The sequence below is a fragment of the Saccopteryx leptura genome, chromosome 3, assembly GCF_036850995.1.
Source record: "Saccopteryx leptura isolate mSacLep1 chromosome 3, mSacLep1_pri_phased_curated, whole genome shotgun sequence".
Taxonomy (NCBI): domain Eukaryota; kingdom Metazoa; phylum Chordata; class Mammalia; order Chiroptera; family Emballonuridae; genus Saccopteryx; species Saccopteryx leptura.
The window spans coordinates 323766852-323790972 of record NC_089505.1 but is presented as its reverse complement, the minus strand read 5'-3'; positions in this window follow the sequence as shown (position 1 = coordinate 323790972).

The following is a 24121-nucleotide window of genomic DNA, read 5'->3' as shown; positions in this document are numbered from 1 at the left end:
CAATCAAACAATTTTTCATATACTGTACAGACTTTGAGCAGCACCTGGACTGGACTAAGTTTTGATATTGGCTAAACTATGGCACAGACTGTCTGGACTTTTGTCTTTGTATTGGGCTTAATAAAGACAAGACAGGACTTTTTCCTTGATGAAACAGAGGGAAATGAGACATTGAATACCTGTAAGCAACCTTCTTTTTTAACCCCCAATAATTCTTACTGCAAAAGCCTAACCTCCAAGTGAAGGTCCAGTAAAATTCTTTTTATAAGACACTATACACAAACCACATCAGAACTGGCATCAGAACCCATAATCTAAAGAACTCATTTTCTGGAGCACAGTTTGGGAACCACACACTGGTTTTCAACCTTGCACAATGAGCTCCTTGGAGGAGCTCTGAAAAGAAACAAAGAAGTAGGATTTAGGCCTGTTTCAAGAAAAGTCTTTCTTACTCATTTCTTTTATATATCTAGGTCTTCAATGACTAAGCTTTTCTTTGAAGAAAATGTTTCTTGACCAAAGAAGGATTCTAGAAATATTTGTGGGTGCTGAAGACTGAATTTCAATGTCAGCTATTTTCCCCCTTGGCTTTGCTACTCCTCAGACTTTCTTATGATATTTTTGGAATAAAACCACATTCAAACTAGAGTACGAAATCCAAAAGCCAAAAATGTCTGATACTTTTTCCCACAAGTCCATTAAAACCATGAGCAAATAAAAAGACTCCTTCTCAATGGTAGATCTGTTAGGTAGCTAAATAGAAAGAAAGATAGATGAAGGCAATTTGATTGATTTATATATAAATTTCCCATGTAGTTCATTAGCTAGACAATGAGTACCAGTTTTCCTGGACAAAGACCATGAGTCAAAAAATTCAGTGTAATGACTGCCTGCAGGATAAGAGAGCTGCACACCAGAGGCATGGTCAGGTTAGGTGGACTTCTATAAAAATATATCACTGTCTCTTGATAAGAGGGACACATTAAAAATTGTGGTATTTAATCACAGGCCTAAGGAAACAAGTATGAAATATAAAAGATGGTTCTTGAACATCTACCTGAGACCTCTCATTTTCCTAAATGTCAAAATACATTCATTATTTGGCATAAGTCTAAATTATTTAAATTTAGTAGAGGAAAAGTCAATAAAAGCTGATAAATGTCCTGTGCCTGCACTAAATCCTAATGTCTGTGGATCAAATTTTCCCAAGCAAGCATATCGGGGGGAAATAGTTATGGAAATCCTGGGTAAATGGTACAAAGTCAGTTTTCTAACCTCTGTCTTTTCCCCCCCTTTTTAATTACGTACTCTATAACTTGTTCTGGACCAAATCCTCTCATCATGCTGTGGGATAAATTCAAAATGACAACTTATCTTTATTTCAACATGGAAATGTGGTTTCTCCAGATGTTTCTAATGTTCCAAATAAGGTTTTCAAAGACTTAACATTGCATCAAGGCTGCCAGCCTAAAGTACTCTACACAATGATGGTGCTTCCATATAGCACACATACACACGTATGCCAGAAATGTAGAATGTTTAAAATATATACACAAGTAAAGATGACGTGAGGTGAAGCATATTTTTTTATTCATTCTTTTGACAGAATGACCAATGACAAAAAGAGATAGTAGGCAACTGCTATTTATAGAACTGCTGGGTAGGAAAGAGTCTTAAATAATCCAGAGGATCAAATGATGGCTGAATCTTTCTGAAGGCTTGTTTTCAAGGCCACAAGAAATCAGGAACAAAACCTATAAGAAACATCAAGAGCACGACCACATCATTAGAAAATCTCATATATGGCTTATTCCTTCATATATAAGAAGAAAGCAAAAAAGACAGTGAGATAGACAAAAACAGAGAGACAAAGAAGTCTCAAACTGTTGAAAATATAGCTTTTGTTAGAATTGTTATATTTTTTAATCAAGCCTTTAAGTTTTCTGTGAGGAAGATATGGAAATGGTGACTAGAACACAAGGAATTGAAAATGCATTAATGAAGTTAAGATTGCTAAACTGTTGCTGCATGAAGAAACTAATATTTAATTATTCATAGATATACATCTATACTTTGCATTGTCTCAGCTTTAAGATGTTTTATAATACCATTAAATATTGACAATGAAAAGTTATTCCCACTATCAACTGTGTTATATATACTGAAGGACAAAAATCATTATTTATGCAATAAAAATGTTCTGCTTGTTTCTAAGGTCCCAGGAATATACAAGGCATTAGGAGATAAAAATGAGATCTGTCTCTACCCTTAAAAAATTCATAGTCTAGTAAAAAGATAGGAATATAAGCAAATGATTATAATGTATATAAATATTATGTACAATGTTTAATAAAACTATGGATAAGGAACCATATGTAGGTCTGCAAAAGTCAGGGAAGTTTCCTTAGAGGAGGCAGCAGTTGAACTAAGATTTCAAGAATATGTAGGATTTAGCCAGACACATAAAAGTACTAGAGATGGTAGGCAAAAGGATGTATAAAAGCTTAATTTGTTTAGAAAACTATAGATTGTTCAGTATTTCTGAAGTGTGCAAATATATAAAATAAACAAATGGTTATTTTTGAGTGATGAACAAAAGCTTATAGCAGCATTTTTCCCCAATGTGTCACAACAATTTTTAAAACATGCGATACTTGACTTTTAGTATGGTGCACTGACCACTTTACCCTTAGATTGTCAAATAAAAATATGATAACAGCTAATACAACAATAGCAATCTGGTGTGAATACTTTGTTTTAAAATTGAGTCTTTTTGGGGTGACACTGGTTAACATTCATTACATAGGTTTCAGTTGTCCAGTTCTACAACAAATCTCTGTACACCATATTCTGTGTTTGCACCTTCAAGTCAAGTCTTTATAAATCACCATTTATACCTCAATACTATCCTCCACCTCTTCCACACAATCACCACATTGCTGTCGTGTTCATGAGCATTTTTGTCCCTTTTTGCTCTATTTCTCCACCCATCTCCCCCAACATTCCCTCCCCTGAGAGGCATCACCCTGTTGTCCATGTATAAGTCTGCTTCTATTTTGCTTGTTAGTTTATTTTGTTCATTAGAATCCACATATGAATGAAATCAGATGGTACTTGTCTTTCTCTGAATGAATTATTTCACTTAACATATTGATCTTCAGGTCCAGCAATGCTGTTGCAAAAAGTAAAATATTGTATTTTTTATAGCTGCTTACTATTCCATTGGGTAAATGTACCACAGTTTTCTATCTTCTCACCTACTGATGGGCACTTGAGCTGTTTCCAGATCGTGGCTATTGTAAATAACCCTGCAATAAACACAGCAGTGCCTATATACTTTTGAATTAGTGTTTCAGGATTCTTAGGATAAATTCTCAGAAGAGGGATCGCTGGGTTAAAAGGAAGTTCCATTTTGAATTTTGTGAGGTAACTCCATACTCTTTTCCAGAGTAGCTGTTACAATTTGCATTTCCACCAACAGTGCATGAAAGTTCCCTTTCCTCCACACCCTCCTAGCACTTGTTATTTGTTGATTTATTGATGATAGCCATTCTGACAGATGTGCAGTGACATTACATTGTGGTTTTAATTTGCACTTCTCTGATGATTAGTGACAATCAGCGCCTTTCAATATGTCTATTGTCTATCTGTATGTCCTCTCTAGAAACATGTCTTTTCAGGTTCTTTGCCTTTTTTAAAAATTGGATTGTTTTTTGGTGTTGAGTTTTATAAGGTCTTTAAAACTTTTTGTATAATAAACCCTTATTAGATTTATTAGCAAATATATTCTCCCATTCAGTGCATTGTCTTTTCATTTTGTTGATGGTTTCCTTTGCTATACAAAAACTTTTTAGTTTGATATAGTCCATTCATTTATTTTTTTCTCTCACTTCCCTTGTGCAGAGATATATCTGAAAAACTATTGCTATGAGCAATGTCCAAGATTTTACTACCTATGTGTTCTTATAGGATTTGTATAGTATTGTTTCTAATATTTAAGTCTTTAATCCATTTGGAGTTTATTCTTGTGTATGATGTAGGAGGGTGATCTAGTATTTGTTGTTGTTGTTTTATTGAACATATCTGTCCAATTTTCCCAACACCATTTATTGAATAAACTATGTTTACTCCATTGTAGGTTCTTGCTTCTTATGTCAAATATTAATTAAGTATAAAACTGTGGGTTGATTTCTGGGCTCTCTATTTTGTTCCATTGATCAATATGTCTGTTTTTATAATAGTATCATGCTGTTTCGTTAGTATGGACTTGTAGTATAGTTTAATAACAGGTAACATGATTTCTCTAACTTTATTCTTCTCTTTCAAGACTGCTGTTGCTATTCAGAGTCTTTTCTGGTTCTATATAAATTTTTGGAATATTTGTTTCAGTTCTGTGAAATTCACCATTGTTATCTTAATAGAAATTGCATTGAATCTGTAGATTGCTTTGGGTAATATAAACATTTAAGAATGTTAATTCTTCCTAACCATAAACGGTATTTCATCCATTTGGTTGTGTCTTCTTCAGTTTCTTTCTTCAGTGTCTTATAATTTTCCAAGTACAGGTCTTTTATATCCTTAATTAAATTTATTTCTATATATTTTAATTTTTTAAGCCAGTTATAAATGTTATTGTTTTCTTGTTTAATTTTGATAGATCATTATTGGTGTATAAAAACGCAACTGACTTTTGTATATTTATTTTGTATACTGCTACTTAATTGAATTCACTTGTCAGTTTTAATAGTTTTTTGGTAGAATCTTTAGATTCTTCATATACAATATGATGTCATCTACAAATAATGACAGTTTTACTTCTGCTTTTCAATTGGATACATTTCATTTTTTTCTTCCTGTCTGATTGCTGTGGCAGCTAGGGGTAACAATGGACAACCTTTTCTGTTCCTGATCTTAAGGAAAACATTTGTAGGTTTTGTGCCTTGAATATGATGTTGGCTGTAAGTTTGTCATATATGGCCTTTATTACATTGAGGCATGATTTCTCTATTCCCATTTTGCTGAGAGTTTTTAACATAAATGGGTGGTGGATTTTTATCACATGCTTTTTCTGCATCTATTATTATAATCATATAACTTTTATCCTTTATTTTGTGTGTGTGGTGTATTACGTTTATTGATTTGCAGTTGTTGCACCAACCTTTCATTCCTAGAATAAATCTCATTTGATCATGGTGTATGACCTTCTTAAAGTATTGGTGTATTCATTTTGCTAATATTTTGTCGAGGATTTTAGCATCTAAATCTGGTCAACAAGGATATTGGCCTATAATTTCCTTTCTTTATAGTATCTTTATCTGGTTTTGGAATTAGAATGATACTGTCATTGTAAAATGAGCTTGGGAGTCTCCTTTCCTCATAAATTTTTTGGAATACTTTGAGGATAGGTGTTAATTCTTCTTCGAATGTTTGGTAAAATTCACTAGTGAACTCATCCAGTCCAGGAATTTTGTTTTTTAGGAGAATTTTGATTACTGCTTCAATTTCACTGGTTGTAATCTGTCTATTCATATTCTCTGATTCTTTCTGATTTATGTTTCTAGGAATTCACTTCATCCAGATTGACCAATTTATTGATATATAATTGTTCATAGTTTTGTTTTTTTTTCAATACTCTGTATTTTTTTTCTGGTGTATGTTGTTACTTCTTTTCTTTCATCTCTGATTTCTTTGTTTCTCTATTAATTTTGTCTTAATGAGTCTGGTTAAAGCTTTGTCAATCTTGTTTACCTTTCCAATGAACCAATTCTTGGTTTCATTGATCTTTTGTATTGTTTGTTTTTTAGTCTATATTTCATTTATTTCTGCTCTTAATTTTATTATTTCTTTCATTCTACTCATTTTGTGCTTTCTTTTTCAAGTTTCTTTAATTGTAAGTTTAGATTGTTCATTTGAGATTTTTCTTGTTTCTTGAAGTAGCCTTGTAATGTTATAAATTTCTCTCTCAGGACTGCTTTTGAGGTGTCCCATACATTTTGGGATGTTGTTGCTCTTATTTTAACATGTTTCAAGGTATCTTTTGACATGTTACTTGACGTCTTTTTTAACCCAATCATTGTTTAGTTACATGTTGTTAAGCCTCCATGTTTTTATATGCTTCTCAGTTTTTTCTTGTGATTGATTTCTACTTTTACACCATTATGATCAAAGAAGATGTTTGATATGATTTTAATTTTCTTAAATTTATTGAGACTTGCATTGAGTCCTAAGATGTGGTCTCTCCTAGAAAATGCCTCATGTGCACTTAAAAAGAATGTCTATTCTGCTGGTTTTGGTGAAATGTTCTAAAGTTATAAATTAAGTCCAGCTGATCAAATGTGTCATTTAAGGTTGCCATTTCCTTGTTGGTTTTCTTACTAAAAGATCTATCTATTGAGGTCAATGGGGTTTCTTAATTCTCTACTATGACAATATTTCTCTTGATCTCTCCCTTCTGACCATCAAGATTTGAGTTACATATTTAGGTGCTCCTACATTGGGTACATAAATGTTTATAAGGGTTATATCCTATTGTTGGAATGCTCCCTTTATCATTAGGTAGTTTTCTTCTTTATCCCTTAATATATAGCCTTTATTTTAAAGTTTGATTTCTAAGATATAAGTATTGCTGCCTCAGCTTTTATTCATATTTTTTTCCATGAAATAGCTTTTTCCATCCCTTTAATTTTATCTCCATATATCTTTTGTTGCTTGTAGACAGTATATATAAGGGTCTTACTATCTTATTTATTTAGCTACCCTATGTCTTTTCTTTTCTTTTCTTTCTTTTGTGTGTGTGTGTGTGTGTGTGTGTGTGTGTGTGTATGTGTGTGTGTGTGAGACATGGAGAGAGAGACATAGAGAGAGACAGACAGGGACAGACAAACAGAAAGGAAAAGAAATGAGAAGCATCAATTCTTCGTGCAGCACTTTAGTTGTTCATTGATTGCTTTCTCATATATGCTTTGACCGCTACAGCAGACTGAGGAACCCCTTACTCAAGCCACTGACATTGGGCTCAAACTGGTAGCCGTGTTCAAACCAGATGAACTCCTAGTCAAGTTGGTGACCTCAAGGTTTCAAACCTGGGTCCTCTGCATCCCAGTCCAATGCTCTATCTACTGCGTCACTGCCTGGTCAGATTACCTATATCTTTTGATGGGAGCACTTAAGTTATTTACACTTAAAATGATTATTGATGGGTACACATTTATTGCCATTTTATTTTTTTAACTATGTTCCTTTGTTTTTCTTTCTCTCCCTCTTCCTTTGCTTCTCCCTCTCCTTCCCCTTCCAATACCCATTTCTTTCCCATTCCCCTTTTCCTTTCTCTTCTTCTCATTTTTTTCCCTTTCCTCTTCCTCTTCCCCTTTACCTTCCTCTCCTCCTCCTTCTCTTCCTCCCTTTTCTTCCAAAAGTCCTCTAATATTTCTTGTAATACTAGTTTGGTGATAACAAACTCCTTTACCTTTTGCTTATCTAGGAATCTCTTACTGATCCTTTAATTTTAAATGATAACTTTGCTGGGTAAAGTAGTCTTGGTTGTAAGTTCTTATTCTTTTTTTTCACTTTGAGTATTTCTTGCCAATCCCTTTAGTCCTGAAATGTTTCTGTTGAGAAGTCAGCTGACAGCATTATGGGAGCACCCTTATAAGAAATTAATTGCTCTTCTCTTGTGGCTTTAAAATTTTGTCTTTAACAACGAGGGCCATATTTAATTATGATGTGTCTTGTTGTGGGCCTCTTTGGGTCCATCTTGTTTCAGACTCTCTCTGTGATTCCTGGATTTGTATGTCTTTCTTCTTTATCAAGTTATGGAAACTTTTGGTCATTATTTTTTTTTAAAAGGTTCTCAATTTCTTGCTCTCTCTCTTCTCCTTCTGGTAACCCTATGATAAGGATATTCTTATGTTTCATGTTGCCCTAAATGTCTCTTAAACTATCCTCATTATTTTCAATTCTTTTTTCTTTTTGCTAGTCTGACTGGATCTTTTTTTCTACTTTGTCTTCCAAATAGTTGCTTTGATCCTTTGTTTCATCCAATTGACTGTTTATTATTACCAGTTTATTCTTGATATTGTATATTATATTCTTCATTTCTGACTGATTCTTTTTATTTCTAGGGTCTTTTATATGTTTTCTTTCTCTTTGTTGAAGTTCTCACTTTGTTTCTTTAGCATTCATATACCCATTACTCTGAACTCTATACCTGATACATTGTTTTTCTCCATTTAGTTAGCTTTTTTTTAAATAGAGATTGCTCCTCTCTGTCATATGTAGCCTGTTCCATTGTTACCCCATTTTGGCCACCTTTTTGTGTTTGTTTCTGTGAATTAGATAGATCTGCTATGATTCTCAGTCTCTGTAGGGTGGCGTTATGTAGCAAGTAATCTGTTGGGTCTAGTGATGTTGACTCCTTGATCAACTGAGTTGTGTGTTCCAGGAATGTCTCTTCTGTGGGTTATGTCAGCCTTTCTATTTTAATTGAGTCTTTATTGCTATTAGCCTGTTTTACCTGTGATTGACCCTCAGGCTGACTAACAGTGAAGCTCTACCTCAACCAATGTGTGTGAGCTGTTGTGCAAGTGCTGATTACAGAAAGCAGATTTGCCTCAGCTGGGTTTGGTGCAGAATGAGCTCTCTCTTTGGATATGTTGCTAATAAAGATAATTGGATCCTTCTCTAATGTTTTCTGAAGCTGGCTACTGGGTGTTTTGGTTCTAGGTCTTTTGAGAGGGAACATGGTGCGGGCCCAATGTAAAGTACTGCCTATGACTGGCCCTCAGTCACCTTTTTGGAGCTACAAGTAATCAACAGTTTGTAGTAGCCTTGCCTGGGCTCAGGTGTGCATGGGAAGAAACAGGCTACATGCTAAGGCCAGTTTTCACCAGTTCCTGGCCCAGAGGCAGGTCAATAAAACTCTCAAGGCACCCTGAGATCCACCTGCAGCTGCCTTTTTCTTTTAGCTGCCTATTAGGGTATGCCACTGAAAAAAACCTCTAGTGGGGTCAGGAGGATGAGACTATTGGCTTTTCCCTGATGGGGAGGTGCTAGTCAGGCTTCAGGGAATGTGTAGGTGTGGCCTACACCTCAGAGTCACAAGTCTGTCCCAGATTTTGCCCTAACCTCAGCAGGGTGGAGCTGTTAGGAGTCCAACAGGTGGGGACTTGAAGCCTGAAATGTGGGTTGGCCAATAGCAAGGGAGGTAGTTTTGTTGAATCTCCTGTAAGGGGAAAGCACCAGTTAGATTCATGGAAAATAGAGAGAAATGGCTCTCATCCTGTAGTCAGACTACTGTGTCACTATCACTCCCTGAGTCTGTACAGACCTCTATTCCCTGGCCAAGGTTACTTACTCCTCAATAGGACCTGATCTTCACAGGGTAGTGCAAATTTCTTTCCCCCACATGGAGGGTAGTGCTCTGCCCAGGAATGATGGTGACTGCAGTCTGGGAGAATGACTCAGCACAGGGATTTTGGTAGCAGTATCCTTGTGTCTCTCTATAAAATCACAAACCTCAGACTCTCCTCACATGACTCTAGTCCACTCAGCCTTCTCTTCACTAGCACCCCCAGTAAGTGGTTGCAAATGAGATTTTTGCATTGGCCCTTTAAGAGAGTGCCTGAGCCTCAGCAGACTTCTGTCTCTTTCTGGCAGACAAAAACCTCTCTGCTTTGTACAGCTGAATGCTATGTGGGTGCCTCTTCCCGGCTCTGGAGAGCCTGGCTTTGGGTTTAGGCCCTTCCTTTCTCAGGGGGAATTCTTTTGAAGTTGAGATATCTATTCAAAACCTTAGCTGTGGCTTGTGGGAGTGGAACAAGACCTTTTCAAGTCTTTGCCCTTACTACCAGTCTCTGTTTGGCTGCTTCTGTGAATCCTTGGTTATAGGACTCCTTTTCATTTAGTATTGAGTTGGTTTTTCAGAATAATTGTTCTTAAATTTAGTTGTAAGTCCAATTTGATCCTGGGATGAGGTGGGTTTATCATCCACCTACTCTGCCACCGTCTTGGATCTCATAAATTTCTTGTCTTGAACCATAGATATATAAGTCACATAATAAAGTTGTATCTTAATAGTCCCATTGCATAATCAGGTTGCATCTAACTGTTTTATTCTTGGTACCAAAAATCCTTATAACATATATAGGTATCTGATTTTTTAAAAAGTCACTTTGGAGAAAAAAGGATAGGTAATTATTATTATTGTGTTAATTAAATAAAAATATTACCATTTGTTTGGTCAGGTTGGCAAAAAATATAATGTACTTGTTGGTGTGCCACAGAATTTCAGTATTAGTTTCTGCTTACCATTAGATGTAAAAGGTTAAAAATCCCTGGCTTATAGGTTTTGGTAATGCCTTTTTTCTGCATGATCCATTTTGGTTTTTTAATAAAAACCAAGAATAATTTTATTTTTGTGTTAAAAGTCAGAAGAGTAGCTATGCATTCAAAAGTTAGAGACTGGAATGGAGCACAAGTAAGCTTTTGAGATTCTGGGTGCTAAATACATAAATGTGTTCACTCTATACAGCTTGATGACTTTACAAAGTGAGTAATGTAATACTGTGTATCAAGGTTGCCTTGGTATCATGTGGTAAGAAAATATTTTTGGTTAAATTACTTTATTTAAGAAACCAAAACTCTGCTTTGTGCTTATATGCTATCTTTTAACCTAGTTTCAAGAGTGAGATATTTTCATAAAAGCACTGTAAAGCATCGCACATAATGCTTATCCAATAACTTTGTTTCCCTTGGAAGTTGAGCCATTGGGTCAGAAATTCTCTCCTATTAATTTTTTTCCATTTATCATAGGCTAAGGTTAGAGCAATAGCCATATCAGATATTCTTACTTAAAGAGGTCCAGTTTAAAATCAGAATTATTTCTTTGCATGATCCCCAAAATAAGTACTTTCTTAATTTACTAAGATGTATTGATCCTCCATTAATGCTTCTTCTTTCCTTTTCATGTGCAGGTACATAAGTAGAAGTTTAGGGAACAAATTGCTAATATGACTAATAAATTTTCCATAGTGTTTTCATGGTAGAAAAGTCAGTTTCCTGGGTTTTTCTTACATATATATAGGAAAAACTTACTTGTGATAAAAAATGAATTTAAAAACACCAGAAATATCAGATCTTAATATCTTTATAGTCTTGTGAGTGTGTACTTATTACTTGAAAAAATATAATTTTGTGATTACTAGATATATAAAACTCTTTGGGCTGATAAAAAATATTGAAGTTTTGTAAGGTTTACTGAGATTTGTTTTGTTATCTGATGCTCTCCATAGATGAGTTAGCTAAATTAAGTTGGGGTTTGGATTCATGGTTAATAATGTTTAGTAGTGGCTAATATAAATATAAAAAGCCATTGATTGCTTAATTTTTTTATATTTTTACTTTTAAGGAAAAGACTAAAATAGGTACTTATTAAGTACCAGTCACATTTTTCTCTTCCCTTTTATAAATGATAAGGATTGGTATTTTGTTAATTCACTGACTTACCAGTAACTGAGTTACCTTATAGAAGAGCCAGGATAGACCCTGAGAGGTATTGGATGGCAAACTTTAAATGGTTTTACTGCCAATAGTCAGCTCAAATTTTCAGGTTTTTTTAAATTTTAGTTTAGTTTTAGTATTTTTTTATTTCTTTTTATTTTAAATTGAATTATTTCAACAGTACTGAAAAGTCTTGTTTTGAAAACTAATTTGATTACTTTTTTTACTTTATTTGTAGAGTTTTGACATCTGTGTAGTTGATTCACTCAGAAAAGTGGTAAAAAAAACTTTTGTAATAAAAACTACATGCTCAACACTAATAAAACACCAGTAATCAGACTCAAATTTCACTCAGGTTGAACAACCTAAAAACGATCTATTTAAATATTAAATAATGTTTCAAGAAAATACTTTATTTTGCTAGATTTAAAGTTATTAATTTAGAATTTTAAGTGCTGTAATTATCATAGTAGTCAGAATATGGTTTTGAGTGTTGGCCCAGTGTGTGGAAGTTCTGGGTTTGATACCCAGCCAGGGCACACAGGAGAAGTGCTCATCTGCTTCTCCACCTTTCCCTTTCTTCTTTCTCTCGATCTCTCTATTCCCCTTCAGCAGCTGAGGCTCCACTGGAACCAAGTTGGCTGAGGATGGTTCCATAGCCTCCACCTCAGGTGCTAGAATGGCTCTGGTTACAAGGGCACAACACCCAGATGAGCAGAGCATCACCCCCTAGAGGGCTTTTTGGGTGGATCCTGGTTGGGCACATGAAGAAATCTGTCTCTCTGCCTCCCTGCTTCTCACTTCAGAAAAATATGAAAAAAAAAAGGTATGGTTTTGAAGAACAAAATGTTATCATTGCATTTTAAAAGATCTTAAATGTGACCATTTTACTTTATTTTTATTGATTGATTTTATTTTTAATGCTTGTTAAATTTAATTATTTATTTATTTATTTTTTATTGAATTTTATTGAGGTGACTCTAGTTGACATAATTATACAGGCTTCAATGCCTAATTCTACAACACATCTCTATACATGATATTGTATGTTCACCCTCCAAGTCAAGTCTCCCCTATACCCTCTAGTACCTCCCAACCCCAGAAATTATTACACTGTTGTCCCTGTCCATGAGGTTTTTTTTGTTTGTTTGTTTTCTTTTGTTCTTTTTTGCTCTATCCATCCAGTTTCTTCATTCCCCACTCCATGGTAGTTTTGAAGGGTGTGGGTGACTTGGGAAAAGGTTAGAGTAAATCATGTGGTCCATATCTGGCATATATTTCTTTTTCAGGAAAGCAAGCACCTCATCAGGTCAGGCAAAAGCCAGCTCCAATTAAGCCTTCTCCTTTTTTGGCTTGGGTTCCCTGGCACTTAGATAAATAGTGACTTCCTAATTCTTATGAAAGACCCCTGAAGTTATTTATTAGTGCATCTATTTTACTTTCAATAAAAAGGTTGATATTTTCTAGTAAATTATTGCTTATTTTAGTGTCTAGTCAGTCACATGAGTCTCTACTAAAATTTTATTTGTGAAAAGCATAAGTGAAAAATCTATTCCTAATCTTCCTTTTCAGCTCTACTTCAAAATATTTTGCATCTGCATATCAATTTATTCTTTCTAATTAAATGAAAATTACTTTGTTTTTAATTATCTTTGATATAGACTCAGATAAATAAAGTATATAAGGAAAAAAGTATAACATTGTAAGTCAAAATTTGGACATAAAATGAGAGATATACAAAGTGCTTTGTTTTTAATTATTAAAAATGTTTCCTTTCTGATTTCAGAAGTAATTTATGTTTATTATAATCATTCAGATTATATAAATGCGTTATATAGGAGGTGAAATTTTTTATAAGTCTGGCCAATAGTGGTCTGCAAATCTGAGTAATATCATCCTGACTTTTTCAGTATTTTGCATTATTTTGGAAGAGACAATTAAGTTAATGGGCATACTGTCAATATATTATACTTTAATCCAGTGGTCTTCAACCGTTTTGTATTTGAGGACCAGTGACCTAGCCAGCCAGAAACAGAAACATGAAAGAAATAAAGTTTTATTTTAACATGTGTAATACTGCAACATGGTACAAACTGGTGCTTGATTTCCAAACTCCATGTATATGATCCATTGAATACTACATAAGTTTGTATGCATGATTTTTGTCTGTTGTGCACAATTTGTAAATGCTCTACATGATGCAAAAGGTTATTCAAATGAGCCTACATGTTTCAAAGATATCTAATATAACCTCAATAATATTTTCATTGATGATACAGATTGATGTCAATCACCCTGAGCATAAGTGAATTTGACTAAGATCATTGGGTCTATAATTTTCATACAACATCAAGGTGGTTAACTTTTTTGTGGACAGGCATAAAGTTCCTGGTGGACTGGTGGTTGAAAAACAGTGCTTTAATTCGTCAAAGCTAACATGGTTGATTTGCTCTTCGTATGCATCTCAGGTGACTTTATGTTAAATAATGACAAGGAGTAGGTGAGCAAAATTGATGGAGAGGATAAGTATGCCTCTTTTTAATATATAGGATAAAATAATGTCATTAAATAAAAAGTATATTTTTAGCTTTCTTCTGAATATTAATATGTAGAGATTGAAAGCCAGTTTCAAATATAAGGGGGGGAAAGTTTTAGCTCCACTGTGTGTGATACTGTGGCATGTGCTTATATAGCCTCATACAATCAATATCTTTGCCTTTGCCCACCAGGATTCAGAAATTGTTACCACCATATAAATGATGAGACTGAATGCAGCTCACCCACTTTGTAACATAGGTGGTAAGACTGCAGCTTGAGCCTTGGTCTGGGAGCTCAGTTGGCTGTAGCATCTTTCCAATCCACCAAGTGTGGGGTCAATCCTTGGTGTGGACACATACAATAATCAACCAATGAATCCATGGATAAATGGAACAACAAATCAATGTTTCTCTCTCTCCTTATTTCTCTCTCTCTGTGCCTCTTTCTCCCTTCCTTTCTCTCTAATATCAATAAAAAATAAAAACAAAACAAAATTTAAAAAAACTCTGCATTTGAATCCTGTTAGTCTGATTACACAGCCCTATACTTCTTATTACACTCTGTGCTGATATAATACAATCTGAGTGGTCTGGATTAGAATGTGGCTACATTGATTAGGGATTTAAAAAAAAAATAGTATCATAAATGTTTTTTTATTGTCCATTATTTAAAATGGCTCAACAGCCATTTCTGTAGGACGAATAAAAATGAAGCCCTCTTTTTTTGCTTAAGATTTGAAATTGAAAAAAAAAATGGTTGCCTTTAAAATCAATCAGGACACTTCCATGGAAAATTACCTGGGCTGTTTCATGGTTGGCAAGAGCACAGGAAGGAGCTGGCATCCTGAAGAGGCACAGGCCTGGACACAGGCCTAGCCAGCACCCACTGGCAACAGCTTAGTGTTGGAATTGTCAAGATTTTCCTAAATTGTAAAAATCTGAAAGTTATATTTTAAAATTGTCTTTTCTTCTAATTCTTTATTATTGCTTTTTTTTATTGCCTCAGGAAAGTAGCAAGACAAAAGATCCTTTTACATCTTTTGATTTAAAACACAGAATCCAAGAGGGATTTCTCTGGCTAAGTTTATGAAGGAAAATCTGTAGCTGATCAGTGTTCATCCTACTAGTAAAAACCCAATTACAGCAAACCAGTTTATCCATTTTAGCTTATAAACTCAAGAAAATAACTTAAAATAATATTTTTTAAAAGCTGGATTTTTAGTAATTTTAATTGTATAAAGAAATCATTGTCACTATAGAAGCTATAATTATTTTTTCTTTCATTATGTAAAATAGAATTTTATTGTGCAGGGAGGTTCCCACCCTTTTTTATCCCCTTTATTTGCAGTATATTTTTTTCAGCTTAATTTAAAACTCTGTCGAAGTCCCTGTGATGTAAACTATTTTTTAAAAAAGATTTATAAAAAATTTAGAATCATGCAAAAAAATTGTGCTTTTTTCTCCTTTTTTTCCTTTTTTTTCCCAAGAGGTCTTTATTCAATACCTCTTCTCATTTACTGCCTAATACATTTATTGACTGGCAAATAGTAGTATACAATGAATAACAGAGAAAGAGAAGGGATTCTAAACTTGTATACAACATGTGATTTACAACACATGATTAATTAGGACAGCTGAGTTTCAGCTCACTATCCAGCCTCCCATTGTTGTTACCCTGCCCTCAGAGTGTGTCCTCAAACCAATTGTTTCTGCCTCACCTGGGAGATGTTATAAGTGCAATGTCTTAGGTCCATTACAAACTTTATAATTCAGAACCTCCGGGAGTTAGATGCAGCAATTTGTATTTTAACCAACCTTCTAGCTGAAGTTTGAGAGACACTGATGCTATGCTATCCATGCACCTTTGTTTTCTTTTTCAATCACTGATAACCTCTGGAGTCTCCTTCTGCTTTCTGGCAGCAATAAGGCTGCTTTCATCCACCTAATCCCTGAACCTGGGGAGAGATGTGCTAGGCTTCTCTATTTCTGTTTGTCTTCAAAGGACAAGTGGGCTAGAAGAGGCTTTAGTTCCCACTGGGTTAGGGTAGATCTGAGCATACTCCTCGTTCCTGCTGCAGAAGACTTAGAAGGAGAACCATTAGTCACTAATGCTTCAGTAGGGAACCAGAAGTGTGTTTTAGGCCTGTACTCAGAAGAATGTCTTTATCTACAAGTACATATAACTTGTAATTATGACCAATGTTTAGGAGCAAACCCAAAGTACACAATGCACAAACACAGTCAGGAAAAGGGCAGGAATACACAGCTCCATGGACAAGCAGATGCTACAGGTGCTTTCACTGCCTCTGCTGCCTTTAGGTCAGCCATGCTCTACTCTACATTCAAGTGGGGATCATTCTCCTGGTAGATATTTAGAATGTTGGTTACCATGTCCAAATACAGCATTGGATTAAGGAAGACTGGACTAATTGGAACTGATAGAGGGCAACATCAAAAAGGAAGTCCACAATAGTCCACTGTTAACACGTATGAACAGATGCTAAAGTGATGATTTAGGTCATTTTGTACTTTATTGCACTGTTTCTTGCCTACTTCTTCAGTTAATTCCTGCTGAATTTCCTTCCTTATAATTCAAAACTTTACTTTGTTTAGATTTTATAGGCATAAGATGTAATAATCTCCATTATATTTTGTTGTAACAAAAAAATTGTTTTATTTATTTTTACTTTCTTATTTAAATTTGTTTTTTAATTACAGTTTATATTAAAAATTATATATAATTTATATATAATAAATTATACAGATCTGTACATCTGTTAGTATCAGATGTACGGAACAGTGGTTAGACAATCACATATTTATAAAGTGTTCCCTCTGATATTTTCAGTTTCTGACTGGTACCATACAGTTGTTACAATATTATTGACTATGTTCCCTGTGTTGTTCTTTACATCCCTATGATTATTTAGTAACTATAGACCTGTACTTCGTAATCTCTTCAACTTTTTATCCAGTCCCTTAAGCTCCTTCCCTCCAGAAAACAATAGTCTGTTCTCTGTATCTATGAGTTCTTTCTGTTTTGTTTGTTCATTTGTATAGTTGTTTAGATTCCACATGTGAGTGAAATGATACGATATTTGTCTTTTTCTGACTGGCTTATTTCACGTTGAGTTATTTCACTTAACATTGTACCTTTTAGTTCCATTCATGCTGCACTATATGGTAAGATTTTATTCCTTTTTATGGTGGAGTAATATTACATTTGATATATGTACCATGGCTTTTATTATTCTCTTATATTTGAGGGACATCTGGGTATCTTCTATAGCTTGGGTATTATAAATAACATTGCATTGAACATAGCGGTTCATATATTCTTTCAAATTAGTGTTTTAGGTTTCTTCAGATGTATACTAAAAAGTGAAATCATTGAGTTATTAATTTTAATTTTTTTGAGGTAATTGCATACTGTTTTCCACAGTGTTCACACCAATCTGCCTTCCCACCAACAGTGCAGGAGAGTTCCTTTTCCTCAGCAACACTTGTTGCTTGCTGATTTACTGATTATAGCTATTTTGACAGGTGTGAAGTGATGTCTTATTGTGGTTTGCATTTGCATGTCTCTAATAATTAGTGATGTTGAGCATTTTTTTTCTACTTTTCCAAGTGAGAGGAGCAAAGAGAGAGAGAGAGAGACAGACAGACTCTCACATGTACCTTGACCAGGATCTACCTGGCAACCCCAGCTTGGGGCCAATGATCTACTCATCTGGAGCCATGCCCACAACCAAACTATTTTTAGCACCTGAGGCAGAGGGTCCACAGAACCATCCTCAGTTCTTGAGCTGATGCACTCAAACCAATTGAGCCATGGCTGCAGGTAGGGAAGAGAAAGAGAGAGAAAGAGAGAGAGAGAGAAAGAGAGAGAGAGAGAGAGAGAGAGAGAGAGAAAAGGGGAAGGGATCAGGAGTGGAGAGACAGCTGGTGCTTTTCCTGTGTATGCTTACTGAGAATTGAACCTGGAATATCCAGATGCCCGACTGACACTCTACCACTGAGCTGACTGACCAGGGTGAGCATTTTTTCGTTATGTTTATTGGCCATTTGTATGTCCTCTTTGGAAACACTTTATTTCAGGTTCTCTTCCCATTTTTATATTGGATTGTTGTTTTCTTGGTGTTGAATTGTATGAGTTCTTTATAAATTTTGAATATTAGTACCTTATCAGATATATTATTGATGAATATGTTCTCCCATTCAGTGGATTTTCTTATCATTTTGTTGATGGTTTTCTTTGCTGTGCAAAAAGTTTTAGTTTAATATAGTCCTATTTGCTTATTTTTCTTTTGTTTCTCTTGCCCAAGAAAATATATTTGAAAATATAATATATTACTAAGAGAAATGTCAGAGATCGTACTGCCTATTTTTTTCTTCCAGGATTTCTATGGTATCTAGTCTTACACTTAAGTCTTTAATCTATTTTGAGTTTATTCTTATATGTGGTATAAGAAGGTGGTCTAGTTTCATTTTTTTTTTTACATATCTGTCCAATATTTCCAAAACCACTTAGTGAGTAAACTATCTTTACCCATTGTATGTTCTTTCCTCTTATGCCAAACATTAACTAACCATACAAGTGTGAGGTTATTTCTAGGCTCTCTATTCCTTTCCATTGATTTGTATTATTGCTTTTATTCCAGTACTATGCTGGGTTTTTAAAAGACTTTATTTATTCATTTTAGAGCAAGAGAGAGAAGAAAGAGAGGAGGAGCAGGAAGCATCAACTCCCATATATGCCTTGACCAAGCAATCTCAGGGTTTTGAACTGGTGACCTCAGCATTTCAGGTCAACGTTTTATCCACTGCACCACCAGAGGTCAGGCCCAGTACTATGCTGTTTTGATTACTATAGCCTTGTAGTATAGTCTAACAAAAGTAGCATTATTCTTCAAACTTTGTTCTTTTTACTCAAGATTGTGTAGGCTATATGGGTTTTTTTGTCATTTCATATAAATTTTTGAATTGTTTTACCTAATTCTGTAAATATACCATTGGGGTCTTGATAGGTTTTGCACTGAATCTATAGATTGTTTTGAATCCATAGATTGCTTTAGGTGGTATGGACATTTTAATAATGTTAATTCTTTCTATCCATAAGCATGGCATATGCTTCCATTTATTTGTATCTATTTTAGTTTCTGTCTTCAGTGTCTTAAAGTTTTCTGAATACAGATCTTTTATCACCTTGATTAAATTTATTACTAGTTATTTTATTTCTCTTTTGATGCAATGTGAATAAGATTGTTTTCTTAATTTCTCTTTTTTGTATTTTTCTGAAGTTGGAAACTGGGAGGCAGTCAGACAGACTCCCGCATGCGCCTGACTGGGATCCACCTGGCATGCCCACCAGGGGGCGATGCTCTGCCCATCTTGGGGTGTTGCTCTGCCACAATCAGAGCCATTCTAGTACCTGAGGCAGAGCCCACAGAGCCATCCTCAGTGCCCGGGCCAACTTTGCTCCAATGGAGCCTTGGCTGCGGGAGGGAAAGAGAGAGACAGAGAGGAAGGAGAGGGGGAGGGGTGGAGAAGCAGATGGGCACTTCTCCTGTGTGCCCTGGCCGGGAATTGAACCCAGGACTCCTGCATGCCAGCCCAATGCTCTACCACTGAGCCAACCGGCCGGGGCTAATTAATTTCTCTTTCTTATAGTTAATTATTGCTGTATTAAATTGCAGCTGACCTCTGGAGATTTATTTTGTATTAAACTTCACTGAATTTATTTATCATTTCTAATAATTTTGCTAAAATCTGCAGGGTTCTCTACATATAGAATTATGCCATCTGCAAATAAAGATAATTGTACTACTTTTATTCCAGTTTGGATGCCTTTTATTTCTTCTTCTTGTCTGATTGCTGGGGCTAAGACTTCCAGAACTATATTGAATAAGAGTGGTGAAAGGGGTCACCTTTTCCTTGTCTTGATCTTAAAGGAAAAGCTTTTAGTTTTTCCCCATTGAATATAATGTTAGCTGTGAATTTGTCATATATAGCCTTTATTATGTTGAGATATGTTCCCTTTATTCCCACTTTGCTAAGAGTTTTTATTATAAATGGTTGCTGGATATTGTCAAATGCCTCTTTTATATCTATTGATATGACCATAGGATTTTGATTCTTCATATTTTTTATTTGGTGTATCACATTAATTGATTTTTGGATATTGTATTAACCTTGTACCTCAAGAATAAATCTCTCTTTATCATAGTGTATGATCTTTTTAATGTATTAGCAGATTCAGTTGACTAACATTTTGTTGAGAATTTTTGCATTTGTGTTCATCAGCAATACTAGCCTATAATAATCTTTTATCTAGTTTTGAAATTAGTATAATGCTTGTCTCATAAAATAAGCTTGGGAGTCTTCCCTCCTATTTGAAATTTAGGAATAGTTTGGGAAGAGTAAGTTTTATTTTATCTTTAAATGTTTGGCAAAATTGATCTGTGAAGCCATCTGATCCATGAGTTTAGTTTCATGACAGTTTTTTGATTGCTGCTTTAATTTCATTAGTTATAATCAGTCTGTTCAGTTTTTGTTTTCTTGAATCAATTTTAGGAGATTATATGTTTCTAAAACTTTATTCATTTCTTCCATATTATTTTATTTGTTGCCATGTAGTAGTTCATAATATTGTCTTATAATCATGCATATTTTTGTGGTGCCAGTTGTTACTTATTTTGTTTCATTTCTAGTTTTATTTGTTTGGGTCCTGTCTTTTTCTTTTGTTTTTTTTGTTTGTTTGTTTGTTTGTTTGTTTTGATGAGTGGTTAAAGATGTATTAATTTTGTTTATCTTGTCAAATAACTAACTCTTGCTTTCAGTGATCATTTGTATTGTTTCTCTTTTTTGGACTCTATTTCATTTAGTTTTGTTCTATCTTTATTATTTCCTTTCTTCTATGCACTATGGTTTGTGTTTATTTTTGTCATTCTTTCTCAAGTTTCTTAAAGTATAAAGTTAGATTGTTTATTTGAGATTTCTCTTGTTTTTTGAAGTAGAACTGTAATGCTATAAATTTCCTTCTTAGGACTGCTTTCACTGTGTCCCATATATTTTAGGTTGTTATGTGCTCATTTTCATTGTAACAAAAGTATGTTGCAGTATGTTGTTAATAAAATAAAATTTATTCACCAAATTATACTGTAATGGAAGAAATATGTCAGTCCTTCATTATATATATTTATTCAAAAATACATTTATGAAATAAATTGGTATTCAATTTAACTGCATAATATCTTTTATTTGGATAAGTTTAGGTACCACAAAATAAAAATACTTAAGAGAGAGTGAAGAGTTGCTTGTTGTCAATTCTGAGAAAATAACTTTTCCCTAAGAATACCTTTTTTCAATTTAACATAAATATTTGTGGGTGGAGTACAGAGCTCATTCCTAGCAGCTGTGGCTGATGCAATGCTGTAAGAATACTCCAGCTCCCAGAACCCTCCTGGGCATACTCAGGAAGGGAGCTCACCCGCTATAAGGAAGTGACTCAGTGCCAACCACACAGCTTCCTGATCTTTTCAGCCATTGGCTTTGAGAAACATGCTGTAACACCCAATAGGCTGAACCGGTGTATATAAGCTAGCTTACTTCCTGAATAAAGTGGATCTGCATCACTGAACCTGGTTCCCAGAGTCAGGCCTTTGCGTCTCCATTGTCCTCACCCCCGGCAGGACTTCTCCACGACTGGTGCCCAATGTCGGGCAAGGACCTAACCAGCATCCAAGGGATGGGTGAGTGACCCTCTGCAATGGGAAACCTTCTCCCCCAATCTCGAGCCCAGCAGGCTTGAGCCCTGCATGCCCTATTGCAGAGTAGGTGAGTTAAAGTTTGTGAAAAGGACCTTTGTACTTACTGGGAGATTCTCTCTGGTCTCAGTCTCTGGATTGAGGATGCGCCACTCTGGGACCTGGATACTTAGGCCCAAGCTCTCCGATGTGTTCGTTCAGCTGAGGTACATGAGGGACAGGCCTTCCCTCTCAGCCTCACTCCTGCCTTATTGGCAATACATGCCTGCTTGACGGGTGCTCCTGCTGGGGATCCTCCACCAGTCACTAAGGTCCTACAGGCTACTCCTCTTTCAGAGGAGCCCCTACCTTCCTATTTGCCCCCTTCCACTGATGAGGAAAGTAGTTTAGCCTCCGAGTTTGCAGCTGAGCGCAGAGAAACAAAACCAACCGAATTGCTAACTGTGCCATCAGCTCTGCCACTGGAAAAAGCAGAAGTCACTACTTCCACATTCCCTGCCAGGGCTCAATGCCCCACCCCAACCTCTCAGATGCCATTTTCTACCCCAGCTTTAACTCCAACACGTGTTCCCGCTGCAGACCCATGGACCAGCCTATATGCCCCCATGTGTCCTTTTTCTATCTGTCTGTCTTGTCTATTTTTCTGTATCTCTTGCTCTCTCTCTCCCCCGCCCTTCTCTCTGAAATGATGCTGAAAGGACCCAGGCACGGCACAGTAGCGGGGATCACACCTCTTCTAACACAAAGGAGAGGTTATGCTTGTGTTTTTCAGCCAATTTGGATCCCAGGAACCCCCCAACCTGCTTGACAGGGTTTCTTAGGCACCCACTAAGTGGTTCAGTCTTTACCCATCCAAAGCCACAGTCCTGGCCTTCTCCACACCAACTAAACCTGAGGGGAAGAGGTCCTCAGTGCTCCAGAAGACCTCGCAGCCGGCATGCGTGCCCCATCACCTGGGAGGATGTGGAGGCTTTGGTGGGGCGGGCTCAGAGAATTGCCCCTGATGAGCCCCCAGGCCCTGGTACTCTGTTCTTGCTTATGTGTGCTATAGTAACCACTGACTCCCAGACACAGGTGGCAGCAGCCCAGGGATCAAGCCCAACAGCACAAGCTGGTGTTTTCAGTTCATCTTTGGAGGATGAGGAGAATTGGGCTGGAATTGCAGTTCACAGACTCCAGAAGGTAAATGGCGGCAACTGTGGTGGGAGGATGAATGGAAGCCAGGCTTGCATCACTGAGGAGCTGCTGGAACAGCAGGGAGTGCCTGCTAAGCCACTGGTGGGTTTGCTGACATTTTGGGACATAGGAGTGAATGCCATCATGCTCTTTGGAGCAGAGATGGAAATGCTGACTGCCATTACCACGTACTCCTCTTTGGGACAGTGTAAGACCTGCCTGGATGGCAGGAATGGGGTGGTGGCTGAAGCCTCATGTGCATAGACTGATTTTCTAGATTACGACCCGAGTGAGAACTGGCTCCTTTGTTGGATGGACTAACGGATGTTGGACAATGTGAAATACCCTGATTGGGGTTGGGTGCGGTTTTGCTGGAGGCCCTTCCCCTGCCCCAGGAAGCTTTTGCCATGGCTAGAAAGAAGGCCGAGGACATTTTGTGCTTTTGGCAAAGTGCTCAGACTGGTGAAATGTATCTTTGTAACTGTTGAAATGGTATGATTTGTCATGTTGTTGTAATTTGTGTAATGTGCCTTGCAACCATATGCAGTATGCAGCCCATGGCAAGCCATCCATTCCACGTTTGGATGCTGGGACCTTTGTGGGAAGGGGGCATGCATGGACCTACGTCCATTTTTTACAATCAAAATGGAACTGTGTTTAATGGGACCTAGAAGGTCTCTGTAACACAATGGGAGGGAAATGACATCCCAACTCCTAGGAGGAATGCCCTATTTAAGACCTCCATTTTATTTCCTAACTAGTCAAACATTACAGAAGCTTGCCTCATTGTTTAATCCAACTAATCTATTAGCATATAGTATAATAGGTATTATAGTTGTTTTAGTTCTACTAGGGTTCTGTTGCATAATACGTAGCATTCAGAAGCTACCAATAGCAAGCTGTCATTAATCAAGTCCAAATGGCCTTAATTAAAAGAGAAGGGGGAGATGTGGGTGGAGCACAGAGTGCATTCCTAGCAGCTGTGGCTGATGTAATGCTGTGAGAACACTCCAGCTCCCAGAACCCTCCTGGGCATACCCAGAAAGGGAGCTTGCCCGCTTTAAGGAAGTGACAGCGTCAGCCACGTAGCTCCCTGATCTTTTCATCCATTGGCTATGAAGAATGTTCGCTGTAACATTCTACTGG